Genomic DNA, 13826 nt, shown 5'->3' on the forward strand with positions numbered 1-13826 from the left:
CTTGCGTGCTGACCACTCCCATCTATTTCTATGGGGCTGCGCATGCGCCCTCCAGGACTTTTCCAGCTCCGTTTACGAGATAGGTGCGGGTCTCAGAGGTAGGGGCATATCACTATTATCTGAGATGACACAACCCCTTTAAGCAGTGTTGCACATGCTCAGCCTGATCTCCATTTAAGCGCTGCAGATGAGACACCCATTATTGTAATTGGTCGGGGTCTCAGTGGTTGAACCCCTACCAATCAGAGACATCCTGTGGATAGGTGATAAGAATTAGTCTTATGGCAACTATGAAAAAATGTGTTAGCTTTTAAACGGACACTATGTTCTTGAAGACTGCCATGTTTTGGTTCCCCCAATAACCAGGGAAAGAACCAGTTTGGATTGCACAACTTACCTATAGGACGTCCTTTTCTCGTGACCACAGCTAGGGTTCAAGGTATTCAGCTGTCCTCAAGACTTAGGTGCCCTAAACTAGTTACCGTAAGTGTTTGATTCCCTGGATAACATCTAGTGTAGGTTGAACCAGAACACAAGGAAATAGTTTGGAGGTCCAATTGCTAGGGGCAATGACAATGGGAAGTCTAAGAAACATAATTGTGATTGGAAGACAGTGAACTTGGAGTATAGTAAACACAGAAAGAGTACTCTGAAGCATAGTCAGGCAAACTGTGGTCAAAGTAGGTCAGGTCAAAACAGGTTACAGACAGCAGAACTTGGAAATCACTTACAAACCAAAAAATGGAATAAACTGCCACAAAGGTCAATGTGACGCTCCCTCAAAAGGTGTGTTATAGGTTCTTATCGGCTGTGCACACGGTGCATGCGCACCCCAACTTACTCCATCAAGACAGTGCCGTGGTAACTACGTATGAGGAGGAAGACACTTTCCTGAAGCCTGAACAAGTACAGACACATAAGTGCACTGACTGCTGGTAACCGCTGTTATCTGGATCTATCCAAACACTTGACCTGTAGCCTTAGTAAGAATAACTAACACTAGAGAGTGGCTCACTGGTATTGCAAAATGGAAAATGTGGGCGCTCTAGCTTATTGGCTGTCTGAACGGCCAAATAGTGCTAAAAAGGAGTATGTAAAGGATAAAGCTGGCTTACTGACACACCTATAATTATTATATCAAAATATAATATTTATTAAAATGCTAATTCAGCATTAATAACTGAATGAATGACAGAAACAAATGAGCAATATAGTTATTACATTCAATCACTGCTCTAATAATAACCACAGGGCCCTCGCGGTGATGATAGATATATGAGGAGTCCTTGTAAAAAAGTGTAAACAGGAACTGTATAAAGAAGTAAAAAATATAAAAAATGATAAAAATCAATATAAAAAAGCAGTCCACTCAATTGATATAGTTTTTAATATTCATATCCATCTATAGACGTGTTTTTCTATTCAATGCCACATGCATTGATTTATATAGTAGCAGTAACACAGTCTTTAAATTAGATGGGATAATTATCCAATAGATATTGAGAAAACAAATAAACTGTCTTCAATATAAGGTGAGTATGGACAGATATTTGTTTGGCTGTGGAACATAGTGCTGCTCGGCTTACAATATAATTAATCGTTCTTATCTTTTCAGATGCAAAGTATCTGTACTGTTAGTATTCCTAATATATGATCAATAGAAGCCGGTATGTGTTATTTGATGCACTGTAAAAACAACTTCTATTTTGCTTGCTGTATCATTAAATAGTACAGGTGGAACTCGAAAAATTAGAACATTGTACAAAGTTCATTTATTTCAGTAATGCAACTTAAAAGGTGAAACTAATATATGAGATAGACTCATTACATGCAAAGTGAGATATTTCAAGCCTTTATTTGTTATAATTTGGATGATTATGGCTTACAGCTTATGAAACCCCAAAGTCACAATCTCAGGTACCCTTAGCTCAGGGGGTATGGATTAATTAGCTGACTAGAGTGTGACACTTTGAGCCTAGAATATTGAACCTTTTCACAAAATTCTAATTTTAAGCTGCATTAAAGCAATTCCTTTTAATTTGCATTACTGAAATAAATGGACTTTTGCACGATATTCAAATTTTTCGAGTTTCACCTGTATCTGTGGCTGTATCGCAGCATACTCATGGTCTGATGTTATTATAGGCCGAAGTTGCTGGGCCATGTTCTTCCAGTCTTGTTGATGCTGACAAGTTCAAATGGGCCAAGTATATGTCCGTGTGTATCCCATGTCCCCAGTAACCGGCTGCTGGTTATAACAGTCTACCTGTCTATTTCTGTAATGGAAACCAGTTTGTGACTAAGCAAGGACGTAAACTGCCATATGAAGGGATCCCTCTAAATTAAGTGGACTGGATTTTTATACAGATTTTTACCATTTTTATTTTTCATATTATTTACTTCCTTATACAGTTCACACTTTTTTTACAAAGAAATTTCCCATTCCCTCATGTATCTACCATCACTGCCAGGGCTCCGCAATTGATATAGTTATTACATTCAATCACTGCTCTAATATCACTCTTTTTTTCTATAATTCATCCTGTTATTCATGCTGAATTAACGTTTTAGTAAATATAATATTTTGACATATTATTTACTAGGTGGGTGAGGGTACCAGCTTCATCCTTTACATACCTGAAGCCTTATGGCAGCTTTACACAGTATTGTTTCTGATTTTGATTTTTGTTTAGCTAAAATGAGAAGAGAACACAATAAAGAACTTAATAAAGAATACATCCTCCTTTAGAAACCACTGAATCAATAAAATATGAAAGATATCCTTCTAGGTCTGGTACCTCAAGGAGATCTTGTGTTGAGATGAAATTGAGATGAAAATTGATGCAGATTATATATTTTCATTCATTTTGATTGACTGATGCAGTTTTCATCATGGTGAGATATAGATTGCTTGTGCTCGGATCGGCTCATGATGAGAGGGTCCCCTACCTAAGCCTATACTCCCCCCCCCCCCCCACCTAGAAGCAGCAGAGTTATGCCGGAACTGCTTATCGAAGGGTAGCCTAAAGGGAGCCACACCAATGATGAGTCCTGAGAAGAAGGGAGGGCTTGTGGGTGGGTCGAAAGCATTCGAACCGACAAGTGGGGGCAGGAGAGCCAGGTTTAAATAATTAAAGCCCCGCCTCCCCTCACACAAACACGGCACTCTTAATTGCCTACCACTTGTGCTCGGATCGGCTCATGATGAGCGGGTCCCCTACCTAAGCCTATACTCCCCCCCCCCCTACCTAGAAGCAGCAGAGTTATGCCAGAACTGCTTATCGAAGGGTAGCCTAAAGGGGCCAAAAGAACCATGCATAGGAGTTTGAAAAAACTTGATAACAGAAACTACAAAACCAAAACTCGAAAGCCAGTGATATTTCGTATAAGGATCCGGGATATAACGCATGGAACACACGGAACTGCGACCACCCAACCGTTTGATGACATGTACTGGCACCTTATGCATGGACGCCGCAGCTGCCGCACCCATGCAAAAGGAATGTCCTGTGATCCAGAGAGAACCGACCCCTGAACCTGTCAACTAAACCTGAATGTACGTAAGAAAGGCCGCGGTGGTTAGCCGGGCATTGCCTAGTTCGAGTACGGGAGAACATACCGCTTGGACTAAATACTACGCAGCCAAGCCTCCAAGGCCTGCACCGGACACCATCTGCTGTCCGTGGGAAAGTATCTGACCGCCACCGATTCCCCCGGCCGTGACGTCTAGGACGAGGCCAAGGTGAGGACATAGATGGACCCGCGCCGGATGAGCTGACCTTTCCGCAAGCACCCAGCCAGCGTATTGGTGCCCATTAGCTCGCCTGACCTGAGGAATCCATGGAAGGCAAGGTACAAGGCTGTTTCTACCAGAGCGCTAACCTGCGGCCCGAACGGTTTACCCTGCAGTTTGTCTGTCACGGCCTGAACAAGCTACCGGTAAATGGCTGACGCACATGTCGTTTCACAACAGACATCTTGCGCAAACCCTTCAACGCCGCTTTGATCGGGTGGGCGGAGAAGAGTGACGGTAGGTCCGGATGTAGCATGTACCAATGGTGCTGAATACCTGCCATGTATAGTTAACAATGCTATAGGACAGGTTTAATTGAGAGTGGCAAAACCCAGACGAAGCCCAATAGGTGAGTGATAGGCCCCCGGCCAGCGGCCGGGTAGGTGTTCTCATATCTCTGAAACAGGCGCCAAGCTGTCTTGTAAGCCCTCGGAGTATTACTGGCCAAGGAATTGGCCATCAGTCTCTTAGCTATGGTGAGATGAGAAACTAGTCCCATGCGTGAGAGACTCTAATGGCGGAGTCATGTGTGTAAACCTAAAGCGGAGAAGCCATGCACGAGAGACTAATGGCAGAGCCATGCGTGAGAGACTAATGGCGGAGTCATATGTGTAAAACTAAAACGGAGAAGCTCTGCGTGAGAGACTCTAATGGCGGAGTCGTATGTGTAACCTAAAATGGAAAAGCCATGCGTGAGAGATTCTAATGGCGGAGTCATATGTGTAAACCTAAAACGGAGAAGCCATGCGTGAGAGACTCTAATGGCGGAGTCGTATGTGTAAAACTAACACGGAGAAGCCATGCGTGAGGGCCTCTAATGGCGGAGTCATATGTGTAACCTAAAACGGAGAAGCCATGCGTGAGAGACTCTAATGGCGGAGTCATATGTGTAACCTAAAACGGAGAAGCCATGCGTGAGAGACTCTAATGGCGGAGTCATATGTGTAACCTAAAACGGAGAAGCCATGCGTGAGAGATTCTAATGGCGGAGTCATATGTGTAACCTAAAACGGGGAAGCCATGCGTGAGAGACTCTAATGGCGGAGACATATGTGTAAACCTAAAACGGAGAAGCCATGCATGAGAGACTCTAATGGCGGAGTCATATGTGTAACCTAAAACGGAGAAGCCATGCGTGAGAGACTCTAATGGAGGAGTCATATGTGTAAACCTAAAACGGAGAAGCCATGCGTGAGAGACTCTAATGGAGGAGTCATATGTGTAACCTAAAACGGAGAAGCCATGCGTGAGAGACTCAAAAATTATTATTATTATTATTATTATATATTTTTTTTAAACTATAAACCACTTAAGCAGCTCCCGTATGGGCACAGCTCTGAGTACGAGCATGAAGAGCATGGTATAACGCAGATCACCTGCATGGACTAAATAACATCCTGTGCCTAAATAACCCCCTTGGAACCTTATGTACGGCCGGCAGCAGGAAGCCAGCCACCGCCTATGATCTGCTCCCCCTGACTGAGCCTAGTACTCCTTCCCCCGATCCCTGCCTACCTAACGGCACGGCGGCCCGTGCCAGACTTTATTGGAGATGAGGAGCCTTTACCCCCCAGCCGCGTGGGGAGCTCACGCTGCTCCCTGGCAGAATGCACCAGTGCGGGGGAGCCCCCCTCCTCAGCTAGGGCCGACCCACCGCCGGCTGGACACTCGTACCGCGTGGGGAGCAGCGCCACTCCCTGGCAATGTGCACCGGATCAGAGGGAGCCCTTCCTTTACCGTGGGCCCCTGCCCTCGCTGGTTTGAACCGTGTGCCGCGTGAGGAGCCACACAGCTCCCTGGCATTGTGCGCCGGTGCGGGAGTGCCCCCCCTCACCTTGGGGCTGGTTATTGTGGCTGGGAGACTGAAGCCTGACCGGACCTACCTGTGACCGTGAAGGCTGACCTCCCAGGCCGTGGCTGACCCGCGTGCATAGTCGTGACGCAACTACCCGTAGATGCCCACCCAGTGCCTGTAGTTAACGGGAGTGTGACCGAGTCTGTGGATGTGACCGACTAGCCCCTGTAGTCGTGAGGGGACCCTACATCGAGAGTAGCGGTAACGGACCATCGCCTGTAGACGTGGTAGTATGAACTCACGAGTCTGTTGACATGAGACTAATGCCTGCAGTCGTGGCAGGCCTATATAATGAGTCTGTAGTCGTAACAGATTTGTGCCTGCAGTCATGGCAGGGCTTTAGAGCGGGTCTGTAGTCGTGACAGACTGATGCCTGCAGTCGTGGCAGGACTTTATAAGGAGTCTGTAGTCGTGACAGACTGATGCCTGCAGTCGTGGCAGGGCTTTATAACGGGTCTGTAGTCGTGACAGACTGATGCCTGCCGTCGTGGCAGGGCTTTAGAGCGGGTCTGTAGTCGTGACAGACTGATGCCCGCAGTCGTGGCAGGACTTTATAACGAGTCTGTAGTCGTGACAGACTGATGCCTGCAGTCGTGGCAGGGCTTTATAACGAGTCTGTAGTCGTGACAGACTAAATGCCTGCAGTCGTGGCAGGGCTTTATAACGAGTCTGTAGTCGTGACAGACCTGGCAAAACAAAATTTATATCTATTATTTTATTTATTTTTTCAACTTCCCACCAAAGGCCACGACTGTAGGCGCCACCCTGCAAGACATGCGCCAGTGGCCTGAGCATTGATAGGCCACCATACCCAGTCCCCCAAGCCCACGCAGGAGTAAAAAGGGGGGTGGCCCACGCATGCGCACCACACCTGACTCACCTGGCGGCCATAACAGCCACAAACCCCACAGTATCGCAAAGTAGCCAACCACCTGTGGACCTGAATAAACAAGGACAGACATGTGAGTGAGCGAACCCCGGCTGAGTGACCCTTCACCCACGTAACCGCTCTCTAGCTAACCACCGGCTTGTCGCGGCTGCGCCCGAAACCGACCCACTGACACCCGACGTACCGTATGGGCTATGGGCGGCCAGGCTGCGTGCGCAAGGCGTAGTGGCCATCCCCCTTCCTTGAACCCTCTTTTATTTAATACTCAAATATATATATATATTTTTTTTTTTCAACTGACGCCTGCCTTAGTGCCTAGCCACTGGTGCTGAGCAAGGAGCCCAGTACCTGGACTGCAGTACCAGCATGGCCTGTAGGTGTCGCCCTCTCTCAAACCAGGACCTGCTAGAGCGCCGAAGGGCAGTGAGGCGCACTGTGGAGCCGATGGCCGGCGTGACCGATGCGCTGCGCGCGATGGTATGAGAGCAGGAGTGTGACTCGCCGCAACGGAGCCACAGGTGAGGAGGCTGTTGTACAGTTTAGCCTGGGGGACGCTGCATGTGGGAGCGGGGTGCCTGGAGCGGATCGGAAGTGCGGGCAGTCACAGGTGCGGCTGGGGACCGGCGGGCACGCCCGGCAGCATGACATGACATAAATAACGAGACGGGTGTGCAGCCACCCGGCCTACCTATTCTCCGCAGCGATGAGCCTGACGCCGCCGACCACACGAACTAACAACGAGACACGCGACCTCTCTGGAAGGACAGCCAACCCACGAGCCGATTCAAAAGCATTCGAACCGACAAGTGGGGGCAGGAGAGCCAGGTTTAAATAATCAAAGCCCCGCCTCCCCTCACACAAACACGGCACTCTTAATTGCCTACCACTTGTCTGTTTTATTTCTCTTTGTGAACAGCCGGTGGAGCATAGGTGGACACCATTAGGCATAGGAACACCATCTTTGCCATAGTGAAGCCATCTCTGCTTCCTTCATGTACTCTGCTGTCAATGAATAGTATGCACACTGCTACTCCACTCATCTCTATAGGACTGCCAGAATTAGCCAAGTGCTGTACTCGGCTATCTTTAGCAGTCCTGCTGCTTCATTCATTTCGGGGGCCCTGCAGGGTACAAGGGATGCGGTTCTTGTGATCTTGAGGGTCCCAGCGGTAGGAACCCCCCCACCGGTAGTTATTACCTATACTGTGGATATTTGGAAAAAGGAAACTCAGACCGCAGAGTTACAGTTTGTTTCCTATATTTTAAACGTTCTCATGTTATTATGTAATGGTAAATGCTAATTGTATATTTATACAGTGTCCATATATCTGGCAGTTAGATGGAATGTAGCTGTGCAGTTCTCTAGTAATGAACTTCGAATCTCCCTCTCATTTTTCTCAGTTATTTTATAGCACAAGGTTATTGCACTTTGCGGTGACAAAGCTGCTATTATTACTGGCAAATTTTTCTACCGATTAGACTATTTTTGATAACAATTTTAAAAGGTTCCCTTTTAAATATCACAACTTTTGCAGCCAATGAACTTGACATATTAACCCAAAGCTGTAGAATATCTAGAATCAGGGCCGTTGTTAGGGGGGGGGGGGGGGGGGCGCAAACAGGGCAATTGCCCAGGGCCCCCCTTTCCAAAAGGGGCCCCCTGCTGTTTGAAAGTTAAATGGGCCGATGGTGGGAGTCTTTTCTCCTCCACATGCTCCCTGTGCTGTCCACCCCGCACAGTCTCCCCGTCTCACCAGACCTCCGTGACTGCACAGTATTAGAATCCTGCTGCCACACACATCGGACGTTCTGTGTGGGTGGAGCTAACATAGCTCTGCCCCATCCATTGCCTGCACTTGCTCCAGGCTGCAAGGCCCAAAACATCAGACTGGGATGACTGGGCCTTCTGCTGGACTGCAGGAGATCCCAGGACTTTGTCTTATGAAAGCACCTGGTAAGTCCATCCAAGCATGCAGCAGTGTCTGTGGAGGAGGGTGCAGGGCTGCTGGTGGTCACTCTCATTGTAACAGCCCTGCACTGCCCTCAAGTATTGATGGTCACTGATCTGTGAGTTCCCTCTGTGAGCACCCTGTGCCCCATCTGGGAGAGCCCTGTGCCCCCTCTGTGAGAACCCTGTGCCCCCTGTGTGCACTCCTTGCGACCCCTGTGTGCACTCCCTGCGTGCGCTCCGTGTGATCCCTCTGCCGATCTGTGTGACCCCTGTGTGCGCTCCCTGTGCCCCCTGTGTGCGCTCCCTGTGCCCCCTGTGTGCGCTCCCTGTGCCCCCTGTGTGCGCTCTCTGTGCCCCCTGTGTGCGCTCTCTGTGGCCCTTGTGTGCACTCCCTGTGTGCGCTCCCTGTGCCCCCCTGTGTGCGCTCCCTGTGCGCGCTCCCTCTGCTCCCTGTGCCCCCTGTGCACGCTCCCTGTGCCCTCTGTGCTCACAGTGGGAGCTCCCTGTGCCTCCTGTGTCCCCCATGTGTGCTCCCTGTGTCCCCTCTGATCCCGGTGTGTGCCCCCTCTGTGAGCTGTGTTTGAGCTGGTGTGCTCCCTTGACTCCAGTATGGGCTAGGTCTGCAGCACTTTTAGGACACCACCAAACAACGTACTTGTGACATGGCTTGTGGTGCTTGTGACGTGGCCGTTCTGCGTTCAATTACTGCATAGCTGTCTGGGCCATAGAGGCCATTGAAGACGGCATTGTTTAGGTAGTCTGCATTGTTAATTGGGGGGGAAGAGCAGAGGCATTGGAGTATAGATCTGAGGTCCAAATTAGCAGTGTCTTTTTTTTTTCCCCAGTAATTGGGGGGAGCAGACCAGGGTTGCTAAAAAAGGAATCTGTAAAGCTATGTCACATTATAACAGTGTCATCCATAGATCCCCGATAAGTATCATCCACAGATCCCCCATAACAGTGTTTCATCCACAGATCCCCCATAACAGTGTTTCATCCACAGATCCCCCATAACAGTGTGCCATCCATATATCCTCCATAACAGTGTGTCATCCACAGATCCCCATAACAGTGTCATCCACAGATCCCCATAACAGTGTCATCCACAGATCCCCATAACAGTGTCATCCACAGATCCCCCATAACAGTGTCATCCACAGATCCCCCATAACAGTGTGTCATCCACAGATCCCCCATAACAGTGTCATCCACAGATCCCCCATAACAGTGTGTCATCCACAGATCCCCCATAACAGTGTGTCATCCACAGATCCCCCATAACAGTGTCATCCACAGATCCCCCATAGCAGTGTGTCATCCACAGATCCCCCATAGCAGTGTGTCATCCACAGATCCCCCATAGCAGTGTGTCATCCACAGATCCCCCATAGCAGTGTGTCATCCACAGATCCCCCATAACAGTGTGTCATCCACAGATCCCCATAACAGTGTGTCATCCACAGATCCCCCATAACAGTGTGTCATCCACAGATCCCCCATAACAGTGTGTCATCCACAGATCCCCCATAACAGTGTGTCATCCACAGATCCCCCATAACAGTGTGTCATCCACAGATCCCCCATAACAGTGTGTCATCCACAGATCCCCCATAACAGTGTGTCATCCACAGATCCCCCATAACAGTGTGTCATCCACAGATCCCCCATAACAGTGTGTCATCCACAGATCCCCCATAACAGTGTGTCATCCACAGATCCCCCATAACAGTGTGTCATCCACAGATCCCCCATAACAGTATGTCACCCGCAGATCCCCCATAAGTGTGTCATCCGCAGATCCCCCATAACAGTGTGTCATCCGCAGATCCCCCATAACAGTGTGTCATCCTCAGATCCCCCATAACAGTGTGTCATCCGCAGATCCTCCATAACAGTGTGTCATCTGCAGATCCTCCATAACAGTGTGTCAACCACAAATCCCCCATAACAGTGTGCATTCGCAGCATTATCTCCATTCACTGCTATGGATCAGCTATTATCAGAACACTATTAGCATAATTGAGGGTGACCATGCATGCACATTGTGCTCTCACTTCACTTCAGGGGCCCGGATGGGACAGCCCCTTTTTTTTCTGCTTATAAACTGTACAATGAAAAAAAACAAGTGCCCTGGCCATTCTTCATGCGGGTTCCATGTCCAGAATTCCCTTTGAAAATGGGCATTAATGAAAATCTACAGCAAAACTGCATAGAAAAGTATATAAAGTTATAAAATGCATCAGAAAAAAACATCCCAAAAAATTAGGTTTTAGGTTTTTTTAAGCACAGAAAATGCTTTGAACATACCCAAAGAGGCTGCAGGATCAGCAGCTTACAGTGGAAAGGCTAAAGAAGGATAATGTGGCATTCTACAATCAGCTGCTGTGGTTGCAACCTCTGTCTGTGCCTACAAAGTGCTGTCAGACTTCTGGTCCAATATTTCAGGATTTGGGGCCCCACTTTCAATTTTGCCCAGGGCCACACTTTGTCTAAAACCGTCCCTGTCAAGAATCTACTGCTGATGTGAGTTTTTTTTATTTTTATTAAAACTTTATTCACTTCCTGTACATTTCACTGTAGTTTGTTGTGAATGTTTGGTGCAGATTCCAGCTACAAATATGCAACATTTGAACCCATGTTAAAAATTACGGGGAAAAGATACAAAACATCCTGCCGATATAATAACTAAATATGTGGATGTACATGGCTACATTTGTAAAAGAAAAAAAATCACAGAAAATAAAGCACTAATACAATAGATGCAAACATTATATCTGGACTAAGCCCTCAGGCCTCATGCACACGGCCGTGTTCCGCGGCCGAGAGCGGTCCGTAGTAACCCGGCTGGGATTCCTGCTAACAGCAGGAGCGCACGGCGTCATTGGTTGCTATGACGCCGTGCGCTTCATGCCGCCGCTGCTGTACAGTGATACACTGGTATGATCTATACCAGAGTATCACTGTACAGCAGCGGCGGCATGAAGCTCACGGCGTCATAGCAACCAATGACGCCGCGCGCTTCTGCTGTCAGCAGGAATCCCGGCCGGGTTACCACGGACCGCTCTCGGCCGCGGAACACGGCCGTGTGCATGAGGCCTCACTCTGATAAGATAAAATCTGAGACTCTCAGACAATATATTTTGCTCAAAAAACATCTGTGCCCGCCTACCAGTGCCAAGGTGTTCCACTTTTTGGACCATTCTCTTACATTGTCTGAAAGCAGATATGAGACTGTTATAAATGTTTATGTAGATGGACAACACTCCATAGTTGCGTCATATCTCAATGGATGGGAAGACAAATTAAATATGGCCACATGCATGTAAATGGCACTGAACAGGTCAGAATGCATGAGAATGTGTTAGGTACCATGTCCATCGTAAAGAGGAGCGTTTAATTCCACTATTGTGTTGTGCAATGAAAAGAACTCAGGAGGACATTTATCAAGACCGGTGTACGTAAATCATATAGTTAATGTCCCCCTCACTTTTTAAGCAGAGAACCATCTTCAGACCATAGTGTAAGAAAGGAATGTATAAAAAGGACAAAAAAAAGGAAATTTTACTTAGACTGAGCTGCAATATCAGCAACAACAAAGAGGTGCCGTTTCTAGGGTGGAAAACATACTTTAAAAAAAAAAAATCTTGTGCAACCCTTGTAAGCACTTTGCTATATTTTGTCTAATGAGTCTCAATTATGTCTAATACAGGAAAGCCTGGAGCAACAGCTCTATATGATGTAAAGCAAAGCTCTGCATATTTCCATGGCTATCACTTGAAACGTGAATTAGTATTTTTACTGGATACATGTCATCAAGCAAAGCCATCTATTTATTTAGCCTGCTTCTCATGTAATGATCATTTAATTAGAATTGGGTTTCAGGCCAGGAACGAGGGCGATAACATAGTGATATTTTGTTTGGCTAGTAACAGCCTCATTTCCTGACATCATTAATAGTATCTATGTTGCTAGTGATACAGTCATTCGCTGCTCTTGGCTTCTTGACTCTCATGGTTAGCACTGAATACAGGGGTTAACAGTGCCTGCTTTCTGCCGATAACAGTCAATGACTGGGAAAGTAAAAAGCTCTATAGCCCTTGACGGTAATCAGGGGATAACTTCAACTTGGAATGAAAGTGCTTCTAATAGTAACACTAAGGGTGCATTCACATGACCATATGTATTTTGCGGCGCAAAAAACAGATCCGCAAAAAATATATGTGACGCCCATGTTGTATTCATTTATTTTGCGCACCCATTGTAACAATGCCTATCCTTGTCCGAAAAATGGAATGTTCTATCTGTTTTGCGTGGCTGTAGAACAGACATACGGATATGGACAGTACACGGAATGCTGCTGCACTTTTTGCTGCCCCATTGAAATGAATGGGAAATGCAGATCGGATGCTGAGCAAAAATATGGTCGTATGAATGGTGCCTTAATGGTTAAAGGGAGTCTGTCACCAACCTGACCGTTTAACATAGTTCAGTGGGACACAAAGACATGACACAGATGGTACCTTTGTTTCATTTTTCAGATCATCCAAATCACCCAAAAAGTCGTTTTTATGATATGCTAATGAGCCGTTGCAAGTACCCAGGGGCGGAGAGTTTGCTGAAAGTGCCCAAGTTCCCCTGCCTCATTCGCGAATAAACTCCGCCCCTCAGTAAACTCCAGCAAGCCCTGTGGCTCTGTGACATCATATATCCCTATAGGCCGTTCGCGCATCGCTCCCGGGCATGCGCAGTGTTCTGCCCACAGTGGGAAGAGGCACAGATATGCAGTGCGCATGCGCCAGCTACTGGTGTAAAATCAGCGCATGCGCACTGCATATCTCTGACCCTCTGCGATGCACGAACGGCCTATAGGGAAATATGATGTCACAGAGCCACAGGGCTGGCATGAGCTTAGGCGCGAGTGAGGCGGGGGAACTTGGGCACTTTCAGCAAACTACTTTGTGCCATATTCCAGAATATCTGAACAATGAAGAACATGGCAGAGCCAGTATGACAGTGATCTGTGTATTCAAATGGTTTATACTCTATCTGTAGGGAAATTTAAAGGGCTTGTCTCATTAGACAACCCCCCTCCATATGCCCTATTAGGGGTAGGACTTGGGACCCTCACTATGTGCTTGCTTATCCAAACAGCCGATATGTAATACTACATTTTCCCTGCAGCGGTCATTGCCGGGTAAATGTCCGGCAAGAGAAAGCCTTCCTTGGCAAAATCATCTGTTTGCCAGGGGTGTCAGGACCTGGAGAGATCAGCAATATAAAGGGGTCCTCCCAGGGCCATCCAGCTGGTATAATTTGGGGGCTTGTATGACTTGCTGAT

General features: G+C 47.4%; 1 protein-coding gene across 1 annotated transcript in view; it reads left to right on the forward strand.

Annotated features, from left to right (window-relative positions):
* The window catches only part of FBXL13 (F-box and leucine rich repeat protein 13), a 223045-nt gene that overhangs the window by 129538 nt on the left and 79681 nt on the right, over window positions 1-13826 (forward strand). The gene's annotated exons all lie outside the window — the stretch shown is intronic.

Source organism: Bufo bufo, chromosome 1 (assembly GCF_905171765.1).
Source record: "Bufo bufo chromosome 1, aBufBuf1.1, whole genome shotgun sequence".
Lineage (NCBI taxonomy): Eukaryota > Metazoa > Chordata > Amphibia > Anura > Bufonidae > Bufo > Bufo bufo.